Here is a 20,118-nt window from a genome sequence, read left to right as displayed (position 1 = left end):
CATCTCACAAACACAGGGTCCTTCTCTCACATGGTCTACATAAATGGTGTCCCCTGGAGTTGTGTGGTAAATAGTTGTGTGGCCATACCAGGCAGCTATTTGTATTGGGTGCCTGAGTCATCAAGGTAACCAGTAGCATTTTTTAGGACCATCCATTTAAGCTATAGACTTGGGAACAAAAGGCAGGGCAAACCTTTCTGGCTGCCTTCCAGTAACACTGAATAAACATTTAGCCTTTGTGACCTCTTCTCAGGGTGGCTTTGTCTGTAGCTGTGTCCCACAGCTCTCCTTCTACTAGGCTCCCCCTATATCTTTTCTTCACCTTGGGATAATCTGCTGACTCTAGTGGATGAAAGAAAGTCTGAAGTAAATTAACCTCATGGCTGTTTGTTCCCCCCCTAAGATTGTATTTGTTTACTTTTAGATAGAGAAGAAGGAAGGGATAAAGAGAGGGAAACATCTATGTGTGCGAGAGATACATTGATCATGCCCCCAACCGGGGATCTGGCCCGCCTGAATCAAACTAGTGACCTTTTGGTTCACAGACCAGTGCACACTAGCTATGGCTCATTGCTGTTTTAATGATTGCAATTTATTGTTACATAATTTTATTGTACATGGTTTCAAGTTGACTTCTTTCTGCCCATTTGTTTAGATTGACTTTTTATGTGCTCATTTTCAGGCATCTACACTGTTATTATCCTTGCCCTTTCTTCAGCAACAGTTAATCTTCATGATCCTCATCTTCTTTTTGTCAGAAAATGAAACATTGCTCATAATCCTATGTCACCCAAATAAAATTATATCATCATTTATAATGGCAAAATATTATATTTCTCTAATAGTGAAAATACTAACTTCCTGTCTGCAGACATATTTTTATACTTAATTTATAATTTTTAGTTCTCTGATAGTTTCTGTCAACTCCTCTTAAGCATATATTTTTACCAATATAGGATGCAGTTGAATGAGGGATTAATCAGGAAAACTGTTCCTAGTTCTCTGATGATAGATTAACTCAGAGACAATGGATTGCACAATAAAATTTATAACTTTCCCCTCCATCCTTGGTTCATGAAACTTTCAGTTTTCTAACTTTTATATTATGCAAACAGAATTGGCTCCTAAGACTAGACTTTAGAGAGAGTGCAGCAAAGGAAGAAATTTCTCAAAAGGCTAAGGCCCTTTTTCACAAAAGGAAAGAAAGGGGGGAGAGTTAGAAAGGAGCAAGGTAGAAGGGAAGACTGGGTGATTAGGAAAAGGGGCAGGAGAGGCAAGAAAAGGCAATGAAGGGGAGGCAGGGACGAGAAATGAAAAACAATCCGGGCAACTCTTTTGCTTAAAAGGTTTGAGAGACATTCTCTACTTGAACTGATGTAGGAAATTAAGCTTCACCAGATTTGCTCTTTGTTCTAATCTAATATTTGTCATACAATGAGGCTAGCTTATGTAGCAAGTATTACATAGAGGAAAAGTGGATATTAATTAATTTTGGATACTCTGGAGAACCTGTTGAAATGATCAGAAAGCTCTGTAAAGTTATTAACAAATATTAAATAAAACATGTTCTTCACTACAAGTCCTCTGTGGAGAGTGCCACTAAATGTGCATATTAATCCTATTTTTCAGAGAGCTCAACAGGAGTGGAAAATATATTCACTGTGCTCAAGTGCCTCTGTGTTGTAGGTGTGTTTGAAATTTTGTGGGCCAGAGAGATTTTATGAACTGATACATAGGACTGGGTTACCCAGCAACCACTCTAAGCTTTAAAATGGGAAAGAGGATTATGTGGGGAAGCCACACTTATCTCTGCTGCCTGTCTGCCTTCTCCTATAGCTATGCTCCCATAGCTGGCTGGGGTGAAGAGGCGATGGGGATCCAAGAGCTGCAGTGCTATTACCAACCCATTGAGTTCCTTTCATGAATACAAAGATGCTTTTCTAAATTCAGCAGAAATCTGACTCCCTGGCCTGATCATTATACTTGTGGTCAGAATCCCAGCACATGAACTGGCGCTACTGCTGGGAATTGTGAGTCACTCCTTTCAGGTTGTTCCTGGTGTTGAAGCAAGGCTCTGCAGAGGAAGAAGAGCAATCTGTCAGGTGAGCTCATTACTGTCATCATTATTGTCTAAACACTAACTTCTTGAGAGACCATGCAATGTGTGTGAAAAGGCCCTTGTCAAATTCCAGGAATATCACTGTCTCATTATGTGACCTTGGACAAGGGCACTTAAGTTCTCAGAGCCTTCATTTCCTTGGTTAAAATAGAGAATAGTTCCACATAGTTGGCACCAAAATTTAAACAGTTAATGTATGGAAAGTATTATGCAGATCTAGACAAAGTTATTTTATAACCTTGTAAACATATTATAAAGCATACTGGACATTATTTATATCCTCCAAATGTGCAAAATAATTTGAGACATATACAGTATAGTAGAGGGGAAAGGAATGACATTAAAAAAGTAGATGAGTATTCATAGGTCATTTATTTACTCAACAAACACATATCAGTCACCAGTCTATGTAAAATCTGTGAGGCACTTTGGGCATACAATATGATATATGATATATAGCTTGTCCTTAAAAAACGTATATAATCTAGGAGGAAAGGCTGGATATATATACAGGCAATTCACAAGATAACATAAGCTGTGTGTAAAATGTATACATAAAGTTACTGCTATGGCAGTTCAACACAGAATAATCCTGAGGAAACCTTACTGTAGGAGAAAGGCAATGGAAGCCAGTTTCAACATGTGCTGAGTTCCCAATCTGTACATTGCTCTAGTATCTGTATTTCAGTGAGGGCACTTAAGGTGGAGAAAACTGCCTGAGCCAAGGTAGGGAGGCAGGAATCCACCTATGAGGTGTGGCAGGGAACAACTAGCTCAGGCAGAGGCAGAGCCCTAATAAAGATGATTGACGTGGGTTTGAAGAAGTATGTAGGTATAACATCATGGATAACTTTAAATATAGGGCCAAGGTTTGGTCTTTGTCTTGCAGTTAATGCAAGTAATGTTTCCTATGGAAGCCATTAAGAAGAATAAAAACCTTTTTTTTTGTGAAAAAATTTTGTTCTGCTTACAGACTCATAAGTGGGCCGCTCCTATATAGAACTGGATTAACTCTGAATCTGGGAAAGATTATGTAAACAATTTTTATTTTTGAAAACAGAATTTCAACTTTGTTGTGTGCTCACCTGGAGCCCAAAGCTCCTGGAGATTTCTTAAGGCAACAGAATGTAGTATTTGAAGTATCTGGTTCCAGTCTTTCATTTAATAGTGCCAAAAGAGGACTCAGACCAATTGGCAATTGAGATTCCTTGGCTAAGGGATACGCTGTCTCTTTTCTTAATCCTCTAAGTCACTAGAACTCAAGTTTTAGCATTTGTTTAGTGTTTTTCCTAGTTAGGAAAAAAGGAACCACATCAATTATTTTAAGAGGGAATTGGTTATATAGGTGTTGGGATCCCAGAGACGCAGAGGAGAAATTTAGACATTGGAGATGAGGTCGCTGCCTGGTCGGTGCTAGTGCCTCAGGAATGCAGGGGAGAGCCCCATGAATCTGGAGCCCAGATTTCAGAAGATGCTGGTGCTCTGAGGGGCGCCTTGGGGCTGGTTCTGGGAGATGGAAATAAAGCAGAACTAAACCAACTGCTACCAGAAACTATTAGAACTGCTGAGCTGAAGTGTGGAGGCTGGGTGAAGCTGACAGGAGCTAACTACAGTCATACTGGAAGGATGGTGGTCTGTCTTCTTCCTCCTAGTTAACGTTGTCTCGCTGTTTGGCAGAACCTAACAGGGAGCTGGGTGGCAAAGAAGAAATGCGTTTACAGGAACCCAGCCTCAGCCTTAGAAGGCCAGCTATAGAAGGGTGGGTTTGATCCTGAGAGATTGTGGATAACCAGCACCATATATGCATAACATTCACCTGGGAAACTGATTTGCTATTGAGATTCCGAGAGATCCACATCTGAAATTTTGATTCAGTAGTTGTAGAATGTGGCCCAGAAAGCCTCATTTTTCAAAAGAAATCCTGAATAGTATGTTTCAGGGGCTCTTTAAATCACACTTTCAGAATTACTGCTTTACTTTTTTTCCCAGCTAAGTTCCTGACTCAAGTTAGAACAAGAAGCTGTGAAACGTTCAACTCCACTAATTTAGTTCTCTGAGGCAAACAATTATCCTCGTGAATTAAGTTTGCTTCCTTAATTTTTTCCACTTTAAGAAATGCTAATATAAAGAATACCTCTGTGGTATCTACAAAAACTGCAATTGAAAGTTTTGTCCAATCTTATATTCAATATCTGTTTTTTGGCATTCATATATAATTCCTCCTATAACTTAATTATACCATGACAATAAAAATCTATCTTTTAACATGTATTTTTATACTTTCTCTTATTAGACAAAAGGAAAGAAAAAAAAAATAGCACCCTGAATTTCTCTTTTGCTTTAGCTGCCAGGAAGCTTAAAGTTCTATTTTAGCCCTGCCTAGTATGGCTCAGTGGATTGAGCACTGGCCTGTGAACCAAAGGGTCACTGGTTCAGTTCCCAGTCAGGGCACATGCCTGGGTTGCAAGCCAGGTCCCTGGCTCGGGGTGTGTGAGAGGCAACCACATATTGATGTTTCTCTCTCTTTTTCCCTTCCCCATTCTCTAAAAACAAAAATTAAAAAAAAATTTTTTTTTAATTCTGTTTTAATTATTTTGTTTTTATACATTTTTAAATTAGCCCTGACTGGTGCAGCTCAGTGGGTTAAGTGCCAGCCTGTGATTTGATTCCCGGTTGGGGCACATGCCTTGGTTGTGAGCCAGGTCCCCCTTTGGGGGCATAGGAGAGGCAACCATACATTGATGTTTTTCTCTCTCTTTCTCCCTCCCTTCCCCTCTCTTTAAAAATAAAAATAACTAAAATCTTTTTAAAATTAAAAAAAATAAAATTATAAGTTTCACTTTTTTTCAGTTCCTTTTTTTGTTTGTTTCACATTTTATTTTGCTTGAGACAGGCTGGATATAAATAAATACACACAATAATTAAAGCTATACCTGTTATAATTTTTAAAATGCTTTTAGATATAGTGGCTTAAAGTTCCTCATTGATTACCCAAGGTGTAAAAGGCTAAAGTTAATTTGGAAGTTCATCTGCTGTGGCAGTTTTGAGAAGGTACTGGGCTTGAATATAGAATAAATTTTCATATGAATGAACATAGTTAATATTTCTCCCGGGCCTCTGTGTACTTTATAAACCAAATTAAAGCCTATTGGTGAAGTTCTACCTTTTCTATATCTGATTTACTTCTGTTATTTTTATAATCATATCTTGGAAACTTGGGAATGACAAAACATGTCTTTCCAGTAGTAGGGGATCAGCTAAATATTAGACACAGAGTATTCTAGGCAGATAAGATATCTTGGTCCCGTTTTGAAGGTGTTACTGGAGAAACTCTGGTTCTTCTTGCTGATGCAGTAAAAGAATTTTAGATCAGCAAGTCTTCTAGCATGCAAGCAACGTTTATCAGGGCTAAGTTCTTATGGGAGAGCAAAAGCAAGTGTGGCTAGAGCAAGGGTGGCAAAAGCAGGGTGGCCAGAGCCCCGGTGACCTGCACCTGGGTGGCCAGAAGTGACCTGACCAGAGGCTGTGTGGTCAGAGGCCCCCATGTGTCAAAAAGGCCAAAAGAAGAGAGAAAGTCCTTTTTTCTGAGGACTTCTATAATTGGCATTGTGGGGGTGAAGAAGTTACATTTTGAATGGCGGGTAAAGGTGGTGCCAGCTTTCCCAGGGAGACATGACTACCCAAATGTAGGTATGTGTTGGGGGGATCTGTTAGCCTGAATCCTTATGTTGCTCCAGATGTTATTTGTTCACTTTGCATATGTGACGTGACGGGAAGCAAGCAGTTGACCAAAGTTGTTTTATGGGTCTTTGGGCACTGTGGTCGTCCTCTTCCCTTTCTAGGCCTTGGGATGAACATACAGTCTAAAGGTTTTCCTTTTCTCAGCTAGTGGAGATGGTACCCATAGACTTTCAAGGGCTACCCACCTGCACTATTTTGTTGTTTGGAATGCCTGGCAGCCTTATCAAACAAGGCTCAGGACTACTGACTGGGTCAATGGGTGAGGCATGTCCTCCTTTGCTTTTAGCCTCTGCGAGGGCCCTGCCCTTTTCTACTCTGTCTGTTCATTCCTAGCTGTTACCTAAGTGTTAAAAAGTGTTGCCTGGCAACCAGGATGCTAGTCGCTGGCCAGCAACAACAGCATAGTCTCAGAGTTCTTCCTATGCTATCTACTGCAACAAGGGGGATTATTGCATATTGATATGGGATTTTCATTCATAAATATATTGTGCAGAATATGTGACAAAGCACATAATAAATAGTGAAAGACAGTAAATACCCTGGACCCTTACTTTATGGTTGTTTTCTGATGATTCTGAATCTTATAAAGGAGACCATGTAACTACCTCTGTGTCTGAACCCCCCCTACATGGTATTGAAGCAGACCCATTGCACTGAATCTTCCCCTGTAGCAAACAGCATTATGATAGTGCCTCCATTGTCCAAGGAATACCAGCTTTGGGTAAATACAAGAGCAAACATTTGATTTTTTTGGCCATTACACTATTTTACACTCTATTACTATTGTGTTCCTTTAACAAATACAAATAATATAATTTGGGGACATGCTTAACTTATAGAGTCCTTTTCTACCTCAAAGAGAAAGTGCTTTCCATTGCTCTCTTTGCTTCTCTAAAACTTGTCATGGCAACAGTTTTGGCAAGAGTGACAAAGAACTCTGGCATTTGACAACACCTCAGCCTATTCCATCTGAGTTCTAACTAAAATCTCCTTGAGAATTATCTACTTCATGGACTATTTATTTGTTGTTTATCATTTTTTTCTCTCACTAAAATTAAAAAAAAAAAAAAAGGAATGCTTCACAAATTGGCCAGTCATCCCTGTGCAGGGGCCATGCTAATCTATGTATCATTTCAATTTCAGAATATGTGCTGCACCTCACTAAAATTTTTCTTTTCTTTTTTTTTTTGCAGATAGGTGGTGATCATTCTTATACCATGGATATGGTTTATGGATCTCTTATCCTTATAACTATGAAAATTACTTAGCCAAACTCAAGTAAATAACAGAAACAATAGTTTAAATTGGCAGTATAGCTCTTGATGCTTTGGAGAAAGTGTGATGTTAAATCTCATAAAATCAGAAAAGCATAATGTGGCATTGAAATAAGGAAAATCAAGAGCCCAATGTGGAAGACAAAGGACTTAGCCACCTATTAACAACAGTTCTATTTATCTGATGTAGTCAAATACATGAAACATAATCTGTGGGGGCCCAGGAAAGGGCACTCACTGCAGAGGAGTCAGATGACTTGAGTTCTAGTCTGGACTCTGGCACTGAAGGACTGACTGTGTGCCCTTGAACAAATCAGTACTCATTGGTCATCAATTATTCCACCTAAATAATCAGAGAAATGGATTAATAAATTTTATTATAATATTTCCATATAACAATATGTCCCTAAGTGCTTCATAAAAACATGATGATATCCCTGGCTGGTGTGATTCAATGGGTTGATTGCCAGTCTGCAAACCAAAAGGTCTCTAGTTCGATTCCTAGTCAGGGCACATGCCTGGGTTGAGGGCCAGGTACCTTAGCTGGGTGTGTGTGAGAGTCAACCAATTGGTGTATCTATCTCTCACACAGGGATGTTTCTCTCCCTCTTTTTCTCCCACCCTTCCCCTCTCTCTAAAAATTAAATAAATAATATGCTTTAAAAAAATCCCAAAACAAAAAACACATGATGGTAAATTTTAGTTACCTATTTGCTGAAGACAAGCTTGAAGGTATTTGGAATTCATTCTGCATATGGATACTGAAAATGGTAATGAAGGGCCTGGTGGACCCAGGAAGTGGGAGAGCATAATGTAAACCATTAGTGGGTTACTGCAGGGGAGGCAGGGAAAGGATAGGCACATCTCTTTATTTTGCAGTTTATACAGGTCAATGGGCAGTTTCTAAAATATGTGCTGTTTCAAATTATGGTCCTTTAGGAAGGAAATAATTTTGGTGGTTAATGGTAATACTTCTAAAACTTAGTTATGGCATTTAGCCATTCGTCATTTACCCTTTTTAACGGTGTTATGTCTTTTCTGTTTTTAGTATAATTAACCACTTTTGGGTATTTCTACACGGAAGGAATGGCTGCCTCTTCCTGATGATACATAAACTTTTGAAAGAATTAAATTGAGGAAAAGAACTGAATTAAGAACTGGAAAAAAAAAGTTGATTTACTTTATGTTAGGATATGATAAGCCAGACATTATTTTCTGTGCAATAATTGAAACCTTATTTGTTGTTGTTTTTTCTTTTCTTGTAGTTTTAAAACTGTTTACTAGTGCACCTTATGGCAGATGGGCTAATTAAGTTATCTCTTTACCACCTGTTTACAAGGCAAAAACTCAAAAAGTATAGTAGCCATCATCATGTTGACAATAATACTGTAGACACAAGCCACAAGTTTATTAAGGGTAACAATTGTGCTAAAATCTTTTTCAGATGTCTACTTTTATTTTTAGTGTTTCATTATTTTTCTAATTCTTAGCAACATTAAATGATAAATCTAAAGATCAAGGCCAACATATTTCAGCATTTAAAAATAAGAATCATGTAAAAATCTAATGGGAAAATATTCCCAGTTGTAAAATCAAGGAAGACTGAAGATAAAAAGAGATGGACAGAGGAGAGAAAAATATCAGTGCAATACTAGAGTAAAATGATGTAAGAAATTCAGTAGTAAATTTTTACTTGATAGCTATATCCTTACTTGTAAATTTGTACTTTTAAAATATGTTGGGTCCTTTCTGGCATGGCTCAGTAGATTGTGTGCTGGCCTGTGAATCGAAAGGTCGCTGGTTCAATTCCCTATCAGGGCACATGCCTGGGTTGTGGGTCAGTTCCTCAGTTGTGAGCGTGTGAGAGGCAACTGATTGATGTTTGCACATTGATGTTTCTTTCCCTCTCTTTCTCCCTCTCTTCTACTCTCTCTGAAAATAAATAAATAAAATCTAAAATAAATAAATAAATAAATAAAATATGTTGGATCCAGGTATAGAGGACTCTCAACAGATGACAGAAGAAACATTAAATCATTCCACATATTTGTACAATTACAGAGTAGGAATGATTGCTGAGTTTTAATGAGTTAAATGTTTATTTTAAGTCCTTTAATGGTACACTGATGATTGAATTTTAGGGACTAATAATCTAATTACAACACTTCCTGATTTTCTCAATTGTTTATTTGCAAGTTAAGTGTAAAAGTTTTAAGTTAACTATAGTTTAGGCCATGAATTAGAACAGTCACATGGAAATTACTTAATAGCTTACCTGGATATTTGTAGAGTGACCTGTATTTTATTTTCAAGGCCTACTTTTTAATTCAGTTGAGTCACATAATGAATTATAATTAAGTCATAAGCAGGAAACAAACATGTGCCAGGTATGCTACAAACTTGGCATATGTGGTGTCTTCATTGTTCGTGGAACATTAGTTCTAGTAAATCAGTCAGTCAGTTTATCATTAGTATTTCCCTCACCTGGTAACAGGACATAGTAGAGGTCCAAGTCCCTCACCTGCAGTTCACCTTCAATTATGAAATCCAAAAAGCTATGAAAAGAGGAAATATTTTAGAAACTCGAAACCTGACCTTAAATTCATTTACCAATGTAAACTACTTTATGCATGACTTTTGTAGTCTTTATCACTCTTAGTGTGAATATTCTTTTGTTTCACTTTAGAAGTATTTGATAATGGGGTACTGTTCAGATCCTGCTGGAAGTGTATCATGATATATAACATATATATTCTATTTTTTTTCTAAAATCTGATACTGAATTCCAAAATATATTGGTCCTTAAGCGAGTCTTTTCTTTGATCTGAAATCTCTTAGTGAGTATTTCTCAGTGTGAGTTTCATTCTTATTCTTTCTGCAACTTCCCAGGTACATTTATGATTATTGCATCACTATTTCAAATATTGAAGGCAAAATTCTGCTTTTATCCTCTCTGTTTTTGGTATCTCATGATAGAGGCTGAATGGCTTGCTGGAAGAGACCTAGCTATTGAATTAAAGAGATCTTGAATTGGTCCTGTTTGCGCTGCTCACAGGCTTTGTGCCCTTGGTCAAGTTAGTTAACACTCCCGAGCATTACATTAGTTTTTTGTAAGATTTTGATGCTGATATCTACACCCTTCCCATTTTTTTTTTTTTTTTTTTTTGGTCTCACTCTCAAAAAAGTGTGAATCCTGGTGAGGTAGAGTATGGTCATCATCTTTACCACTGTTAGACTCCGTTGCTAGTTTTTTCTTTGAATGGGAATGTCCAAAATGCTAAATATAAAACTTAATTTTGCTTTTTAAAATTTTTTTTAGGGCCTTAAGATATCTAGGCTGTGAATTTATTACCAAGCAAAAAGGGGTTCTTTCACATGACACCATGGTGTAAGACCCAACAACTAGTGTTGAGGAAAACAGGTCTTTATTTACATTACAATATTCCAACCTGGGGAGGGCTGTGAGCACTTCAGCTCAGAGTCTTGTTCTCCCATGGGACCCAGCACTTCTCTTGCTCCCCAAATGGCTATAAGCCAAAAACATGTCCAGTAGCTCCCCATCCCTCATCTGTCAGCTCTCTCCTTCAGGATCTGGGGTATGATGTCATTAGCCTCCTTATAATAGTCCAGGAAAGCATGTGTCATGTTGTAGTGGATTATGGTGAAGTCTAGGTTTTAACAGATTCCTTTCCACATGTCCCAAGTTTCAAAAGTCCAGAAGTCCAGGTCTGCAAGACAAAGTCTTTGGCTGCTTGGATTCTGCTGAAGTTGGCACAATCAAAGCAGCAGCATGCCGGCTTTCTTACTAGCCAAGGCTGCATAGCCTCCCTTACCTTCCTTCAGACTGCATGGCTGTACACCCCTTCTAAACCGCATGGTTCTCCTCTATCTCCTTTCAATCCGTATGACTTTCTCTCTGCTTAATGGCTGTTAACTTATTTTTAAATCCCTGACCATGGCCTGTAATACATTGGGTGTGGTAACCCAGTTCTGGCCATTAGCAGAAACTTGTGCAGGCCCTGTAGGCTCTTTTGTCATCGTTTTATGGCCAAAACCCCTCCCATCTTTTTGGCATCTTGGAAAGCCATGGCTATTTGCATAACTAGCACCCACGATAGATATGCAGAGGCATCTCAGGAAAAATGACTGTGCTTCACTGAGTCCCATCCCCCAAATTTTGGGAGTCCCTTTTTCTACCCTGTAACAAATTCAGGTATAAATAACTATAAAAGTAAATAAAACCAACAGATGGGTATTACAAGTATTAGGGTGAGTAAAATAACAATCTAAAATATGCTGTGGCAGCAATAGTTATGGGAAAGAGGTAAAAATCATTTCAGTGGACACTTTGCAAAACTATTGGGTTGAATTAATAGAAAAAATTTATGACATTATTTCGGACATAGTCTATGATTGGGGACACAGAGAGGCTGTCTCTATATTTTCAAATTCTCCACCAATATCTGTGATATATATTATGTAATTTCAAATGATTCTTGACAGTTTGTATATTATATGTGTATTATATATATATATATATATATATATATATATATATATATATACACACGGTATATGTAAATTTATTTATTTATATATTAAGTAATGGTCCTTGTTTTGAGCTTTTAGTTATTTCCCTTTCCAAAATTGTCCTTTTGTGCCTAATGCTATTGTTGTTAATTGAGGTTATCATTAGAAGACCCATCACCAGAAGGTTTTGTTTTATAGACTATCACAGCAGTCCCCAAAGTTTTTGGCACCAGGGACTGGTTTCATGGAAGACAATTTTTCCATGGACCAGGGGTTCAAGGGAGGGATGGTTTTAGGATGATTCAAGAGCATTACATTCGAACTCATCTGCTGTGTGGCCTGGTTCCTAAGAGACCTGAACTGGTCTGTGTCTGGTCTGTGACCCAGAGGTTGGACACCCCTGGGCTATCACATGTACATACCCTTTAAAAAAAAAAGTTTATTTATTTATTTTTAGAGAAAGGGAAGGGAAGGAGAGGAAGAGGGAGAGAAACATTGATCAGTCGCTTCTCATACGAGCCCCATGGGGACCAAACCTGCAACCTAGGCATATGCCTTGACGGGAATCAAATCAGTGACCTTTCGCTTTGTGGGCCAGTGCTCAACCTGCTGAGCCACACTGGTCAGGGCCACATTACCTTTTTTTTCCATTTAAAATTTCTCATTATATTCAGGTCCTTCAGATTGAGAACATTAGGCAACACTCAGTGTAAGAAAATATGTGATTATTGTGGGGATTAGGAGCTATTTTAGGTCTGTTTGACTTCTTTATTGCAGGTAATTTATTCTAATAACATCAAATGTTGCCTCCCAGGAGAGTCTATCCTTTGTAAGGGGTATTTATAATTTTTTAATGCTACTAGTATGAGAAGTAAGCATTTCCAGTTATATTTTACTCTCCTGAATATTTAGCCCATTTTATCTTTTAATAATTATAATAATAATCATCTATCATTTCTTGTGCACTTATATAGCTAGCACATGATCCTATTTAATTCTCAAAACAATTCTTTGTGGTAGTATTATCAATTAGGATTATAGTTGACAGAGAAATAAGAATTAAATATCCCCAACAATGGCTTAAGTCAAATGGTTTGTTTTTCTTCCCATACAGGTATTCGAGAAGCAGTCAGTCTAGGGCTAACAAGACATGGTGATAGGTACTCAATCTCTTTCTGTCTTCTACTTCTGGCAACTTAGCTTCCATTCCCAAAGTTACTTCATGGGCAAAGGATGCTCTGAGAATTCCTGCCATCATGTCTATATTCTGGCTGTAGAAGGAAGGGCGAATAGGTCATACCCCTTTTCTTTAAAGACTCTTCCAGGAAGTAGCACATACCATTTCCACATATTTCCTCGAACCTAGACTACCACACCCAGTTGGAAAAGAGATTCTTTTTCAGTCATTTGTGTGTCTAGCAAAAAATGAAGATTCTATTGCTGAGGAAGAAGGGGAGAATGGGTATTGAGAAATAGCCAGCAGTCTGTTGCACTTGAGCAATTATTGTTCCCATCTCAGAAATGGAAAAATTGAGTCAAAGAGAAGTTAAATTGACTTACTAAGACCTCACAGCTGGTAGAGCCAGGATTCAAACCCAGATCTATCAGACTTCAGAGCCCTTAAGTACTACTTTGAAGTTCTTTTACCTTAAAACAGGTATTTGAATTTATTCTGTCTCTTCAGATAAATTAGTATAAAGGAAAACCTTTCTGACTAAGTTGCTAGGTCAATCTATGGAAGCAATGAATCTTTATTTTAGCAGTAATTTTTGGCAAAGAACATAGTATTGGTATTGACTTGTGCAATGAAGCCTTTACTTCGACTGTCCTTTTGGATAGGTGGATTCACAGAATTAAGTGACAGGTTTAGAAAATTTTCTGGCTGTCAGATGAAAGTCTTATTTTCAGTCTTCTATTTGTTCAGAGTTGCACCAGGTTTAAACTTCATTAAAATATGTTTTGCTATTTTATCGATGGTTTAGATTTTAAACAAGGTAATGAAAATAAAAATAAAAAGAAAAAAGTGATTTACTGTAGGAAGTATTATTATGATCTTTTTCTCCAAAGATATATTTTTAAGTTAATGACAGCACATCTTTTTATTTATTTTTTATTTTTTGGATTTTCAATTACAGTTGTCCCATTTTTCCCCCATTCCTCTCCCCCACCCAGCCCATCCCTTCTCCCACAATCATATCCCTCCCCGCTGTCCATGTCCATGAGTCATTTATACATGTTCTTTGACTAAACCCTTCCCTTACTTATCCCCCTTCTCTCCCTCCCCCCTCCCCCCTATTGACTGCTATTCTGCTCTTTTTTCTATTTAGTTCTTTTGTTTGTCTTGTTCTTTAGTTTCCTGTATTAGGTGATATCATATGGTATTTTGCTTTTTTTGCCTGATTTATTTCACTAAGCATAATTCTCTCTAGTTCCATCCATGTTGTTGCAAATGGCAGGAGTTCCTTCTTTCTCTCTGCTACATAGTATTCCATTGTGTAAATGTACCACAGTTTTTTGATCCACTCATCTACAGATGGGCATTTAGGCTGTTTCCAGCACTTAGCTATTGTGAACAGTGCTGCTATGAACATAGGGGTGCATAAGTTCTTCTGAATTAGTGTTTTAGGATTTTTCGGGTATAGGCCTAGCAGTGGAATCGCTGGTTCAAAAGGCAGTTCCATTTTTAATCTTTTGAGGTAATTCCATACTGTTTTCCATACTGGCAGCACCAGTCTGCATTCCCACCAACAGTGCAGTAGGGTTCCCGTTTCTCCACATCCTCGACAGCACTTGTTGTTTGTTGATTTGTTGATGATGGCCATTCTGACTGGTGTAAAATGGTATCTCATTGTGGTTTTTATTTGCATCTCCCTGATGGGTAATGGTGTTGAGCATTTTTTCATGTGTCTGTGGACCTTCTGTATGTCCTCTTTGGAGAAGTGTTTGTTCAGGTCCTTTGCCCATTTTTTAATTGGGTTGTTTGTTTTCTTGATGTTGAGTCGTATAAGCTCTTTATATATTTTGGAGATCAGTCCCCTGTCTGTGATGTCATTGGCAAATATGTTTTCCCATATGGTTGGTTTCCTTTTCATCTTGCTGATGTTTTCTTTTGCTGAGCAGAAACTCTTTAGTTTGATGTAGTCCCATTTGCTTATGTTTTCCTTTATTTCTCTTGCCTTAGGAGATGTATCTGTGAAGATATTGTTATGTGAGATATTTGAAATTTTCCTGCCTATGTTTTTCTCTAGGACTTTTATGGTGTCATGCCTTAACGTTTAAGTCTTTGATACATCTTGAGTTTATTCTCGTGTGTGGTGTAAGTTGGTGGTCTAGTTTCATTTTTTTGCAAGACCCTGTCCAGTTCTCCCAGCACCATTTGTTAAAGAGGCTCTTCTCACTCCATTTTATGTTCCTTCCTCCTTTATCAAATATTAGTTGACCATAGAGGCCTGGGTTTATTTCTGGACTCTCTATTCTGTTCCACTCATCTATATGTCTGTTCTTATGCCAGTACCAGACTGTTTTGATCACAGTGGCTTCGTAGTATTGTTTGATATCTGGTGTTGTGATTCCTCCTGCTGTGTTCTTCTGTCTCAAGATTGCTTTTGTTATTCGGGGTCTTTTACGTTTCATATGAATTTTTGGAGTATTTGTTCTAGGTCTGTGAAAGATGTCATTGGTATTTTAATGGGGATTGCATTGAATCTGTAAATTGCTTTGGGTAGTATGGCCATTTTGATGATGTTGATTCTTCCCATCCAACAATATGGTATTTGCTTCCATTTATATGTATCTTTCTTAATTTCTTTCTTCAATGTTATGTAATTTTCAGAGTACAGGTCTTTTATCTCTTTGGTTAAGTTCACTCCTAGGTACTTTATTTTTCTTGTTGTTATAGTAAATGGTATTTTCTTTTTTGTCTCTGTCTCTGATATTTTACTGTTGGTGTACAGAAATGCCTTAGATTTCTGTATATTTATTTTGTACCCTGCTATTTTGCCAAATTCACTTATTATATCAACTAGTCTTTTAGTGGAGTTTATAGGGTTTTCTAGGTATACTATCATGTCATCTGCATATAATAATAGTTTTACTTCTTCTTTCCCAATATGGATGCCTTATTTCTTTTTCTTGTCTGATTGCTGTGGCTAGGACTTCCAACACTATGTTGAGTAGGAGTGGAGAGAGTGGACAGCTTTGTCTAGTTCCTGATTTCAGGGGGAATGCTTTCAGTTTTTGTCCGTTGAGTATGATGTTGGCTTCAGGCTTCTCAATATAGCCTTAATGATGTTAAGGTATGCTCCCTCTATTCCCATTTTGCTGAGTGTTTTCATCATAAATGGGTGTTGTACTTTATCAAATGCTTTTTCTGCATCTATTGATATGATCATGTGATTTTTGTCTTTCATTTTGTTTAGGTGATGTATTATATTTATTGATTTGCGAATATTAAGCCATCCTTACATTCCTGGGATGAATCCCACTTGATCGTGGTTTATGATCTTTTTGATGTATTGCTGGATCCTGTTTGCCAATATTTTATTGAGGATTTTAGCATCTATGTTCATCAGTGATATTGGCCTGTAGTTTTCTTTCTTTGTTGTGTCTTGACCTGGTTTTGGGATTAGGGTAATACTAGCTTCATAGAAAGAGTTTGGGATTTTTCCCTCTTCTTGGATTTTTCAGAATAGTTTGAGGAGGGTAGGAGTTAGTTCTCCCCTAAATGTTTTGTAAAATTCGCCTGTGAAGCCATCCGGTCCCGGGCTTTTGTGTGCAGGGAGACTTTTGATTACTGTTTCAATTCCCTTCCTTGTTGAGACTTTCTACTTCTTCTTGATTCAGTTTTGGAAGGTTATATGTTTCTAGAAATTTGTCCATTTCTTCTAGGTTGTCAAATTTCTTGCCATACAGTTGTTTGTAGTAATTTCTTACTATCGTTTGTATTTCTGTGGTATCAGTCATGATTTCTCCTCTTTCATTTCTGATTTTGTTTATTTGGGTCTTCTCTCTTTTTTTCTTGATGAGCCTGGCTAGAGGCTTGTCGATTTTGTTTATTTTTTCGAAGAACCAGCTCCTAGTTTTGTTGATCTTTTGGATTGTTTGTTTAGTCTCTATGTCATTTAATTCTGCTCTGATCTTGATGATTCCCTTCCTTCTTCTTTCCCTAGGCTTTGTTTGTTGTTGTTGTTCTAGTTCTTGTAGCTTTAGGGTTAGATTTTTTGTTTGAGATTCTTCTATCCTTTTCAGATATGCCTTTATTGCTATGAACTTCCCTCTCAGGACTGCTCTTGCTGTGTCCCATAGGTTTTGGGCTGTTGTGTGTTCATTATCATTAGTTTCTAGAAATTTCTTGATTTCTTCTTTGATGTCATTGTTCACCCATTCATTGTTTAATAGCGTGTTATTCATTCTCCATGAGTTTGGGTGTCTTTGATTTTTTTCTCAGAGGTTGATTTTTAGTTTCAAGGCATTGTGGTCTGAAAAGATGCTTGATGTAATTTCAATGTTCTTGAATTTGTTGAGGCTTGTTTTGTGTCCTATCATGTGTTCTATCTTTGAAAATGTCCCATGTGCATTTAAAAAGAATGTATATTTTGCTTCTTTGGGGTGGAAAGTTCTATATATATATCAGTTAAGTCCATGTGGTTTAGTGTGTTGTTCAATGCCTGTATATCCTTGGTGTTCCTTCGCTTCAATGATCTGTCTATTGTTGATAATGGAGTGTTGAAGTCCCCTACTATGAGTGTGTTGTTATTTACATCCTTCTTGTGGTCTTTTAGTATTTGCTTTATGTATTTGGATGCTCCTATGTTGGGTGCATATATGCTTATCAGTGTTATATCTTGTTGATGGGTTGTTCCTTTAAGTATTATGAAATGTCCTTCTTTGTCTCTTTTTATTGCCCTTGCTTTGAAATCCGTTTTGTCTGATATGAGGACTGCTACCCCGGCTTTTTTTTCAGGTCTATTTGTTTGGAATATTTTTTTATATCCCTTTACTTTCAGTCTATGTAAATGTTTTGTTTTGAGGTGTGTTTCTTGTAGACGGCAAATATGTGGGTCCTGTTTTCTTATCCATTTCATTACCCTATGTCTTTTAATTGGAGCATTTAATCCATTTACATTTAAGGTTATTATTGATGTGTATTTATTCATTTCCCTTTGTACCTCTGTTCCTCTACTCTTTTTTTTTTTTTTTCTTCTTCTTTTTTCTTAGAACATTCCCATTAGCATCTCTTGCAATGCTGGTTTGGTGGAGATGTATTATTTTAGTCTTTCTTTGTCTGAGAAACTTCTTATTTCACCTTCCATTTTGAATGAGAGCCTTGCTGGGTAGAGTATTCTTTGTTGTAGGCCTTTGTTTTTCATTGCTTGAGATATATTTGACAATTCCCTTCTGGCTTGTGGTGTTTCTGTTGAGAAATTGGTCAATAACCTTATCAGAGCTCCCTTGTATGTTATTTGCTGTTTTTCTCTTGCTGCTTTTAGGATTCTCTCTTTGTCTTAGAATGTTGCCATTTTAGTTATGATGTGCCTTGGAGTGGGTTTTTTGGGTTCCTCTTCATTGGAACTCTCTGTGCTTCCTGAACTTGTATAACTTTTTCTCTCATCAGGTTGGGAAAATTTTCTGTCACTATTTCTTCTATCAGTTTTTCTGTTTCTTGTTCTTCTGATCCCTCTTTAATTCCAATTATTCTGATGTTGTTTTTTCTTATGCTATCTTGTAATTCTCTTCTTCTTCTTCATACTTTTTCAAGTCTTTTTCATTTTGCTGTATTGTCTGGAATTTTTCTGTACATTATCTTCTAACTCACTAATCCGATCCTCTGCTCCATTTAGTCTGCTTTTGACTGATTCTACTGTGTTTTTCAGTTCAGAAATTAAATTCTCATTTCTTCCTGGTTTTTGTTAATAGTTTCTATGTCTTTTTTTATGCTGGTGTAGTTCTCTGCAAGGTCTCTGTAATTTTCTTGGAGCTGTTGATAACTTCCTTGGAAGTTGTCATAGTTGTTTTTAAGGTTGTCAATTATATTGAGCTTCTTCACCACCATTGTTTTGAATTCCGTGTCTGACATTTGGGCTATGTCTATTCCATCTACCTCTCTTTCTGGGGATTCCTCTTTTCTTTTCATTGAGAGGTTGTTTCTGCATCTTACCATGTTGGATTCTTCTTGTTTGTTTTTATTTTTTGGGTTTGTCTGCTTTTACTTCCCACCTTTGTGGTATGAGATTCTTTATAGGAGATCTGGAGGTTTCAGTGGTGCAGTCTCTTTGATCTCCTGAGCCTGATGTTCTTGGGTTACCCTTTATGTCGTTTGTTTATGCTGTCTGGTTATATTTCAGATGGTCTTTGGTAGGATCTTCCTTCTGGCTAGTTGATTGAGAGTCACTCTATCCACTTTGTCTTGAGTTCTTTTGTGTAGAAGTTATACAGCAGTATGCTGTCTCCTGTCCAATGCCACGTGGTCGAGTCCTGTCTTTGCCAGGGGGCAGAGATCCGCTCTCCTCCCGACTCCTCTCATGGGAAGCCTGTGGTCGCCAAAAAGCCTTTGTGTACTTCCATCCACAGCTTGGGCAGCCACCCCTGTCAGGGATCCTGTCTCGTCCCTTTTTCCTCCGCTATCCTCACTAAACAGGTTGTTCCCAGATAGTTTTTTTCTAATCCAGCAGAGCTAAGGCTTGACTCCTGTCAGTGTCCAGCTGCAACTAGTCCAAACTACAGACAGGTCTCAGGAGCCTGAAAGCACAGCCTCCCCTCACTCCTCCGCCATCTTCTCACCCAGCACATCGTAATATAAATCAAACCATACTACTTCTGAATTATTTAAAAATTATTACATTTAATTTTTTTTGAATTCTCTAATATCTTACATGAGAAAAAAAATCTAAATCATAAAACATTATGAACTAGGCCTTACTTCCCTCCCAGAAAGCTTAATTTTTTTTTATTTCTATTTTTATTCAGGTTGTCTCTGCCTATCTTGTGAGGGTTTTCAATCTTTCTTATACCTGTCTAGCTCTTTGCTTTCCTAGCACCGAGAGAGAACATGTGAATGTGAGTGTGAATGAATAAATCAACAAATAAGGAAATGTCATGCTTTAGAAATATCACACCTTAATATTGCTATGTTGCTTAAACTTTTCAATATTTTAAAACCTCTGTCCATTTATCAATGCTTTTCAGAAATGCTATTAAGATAAATATATATTTGTTATTCAATAGAAGTTCTTCACTTAACTGGCCACCACAACATTAGTGATGCTCAGTGGCTAACAACAAGATATAATGTTTTAATGGTTTGTCTAAAAGTGAAGAGCTATTTTCACTGTTGTGACAACTTGCATAGAATGCATTTCAAAATGAAGAAACATAATGAGAAGTCAGAGGAAATAATGTTCTCAGAAGAGATGAAGAGTCAGAGCTCAGCAGAGATTTCTTTTATATATATACTAT

The 20,118-nt window shown here is 37.4% G+C and overlaps 1 long non-coding RNA gene and 1 pseudogene across 1 annotated transcript in view; one reads left to right on the top strand and one right to left on the bottom strand.

Moving 5' to 3' along the window:
- Positions 1 to 2,024: 2,024 nt before the first annotated feature.
- The window catches only part of LOC150007243 (uncharacterized), a 100,145-nt gene continuing 82,051 nt past the window's right edge, over positions 2,025 to 20,118 (top strand). Inside the window, exon 1 of the long non-coding RNA XR_016511799.1 lies at positions 2,025 to 2,102. This is a non-coding gene — a long non-coding RNA (uncharacterized LOC150007243). The remainder of the gene's footprint in view (positions 2,103 to 20,118) is intronic.
- LOC150007244 (U6 spliceosomal RNA) lies at positions 6,924 to 7,017 on the bottom strand (annotated as a pseudogene).

The sequence above is a fragment of the Furipterus horrens genome, unplaced genomic scaffold (genome assembly GCF_987537825.1).
Source record: "Furipterus horrens unplaced genomic scaffold, mFurHor1.1.pri manual_scaffold_6, whole genome shotgun sequence".
NCBI classification, from domain to species: Eukaryota; Metazoa; Chordata; class Mammalia; order Chiroptera; family Furipteridae; genus Furipterus; species Furipterus horrens.
Note: the sequence above shows the minus strand (reverse complement) of the source record. Positions and strands in the feature narration are given on the sequence as shown.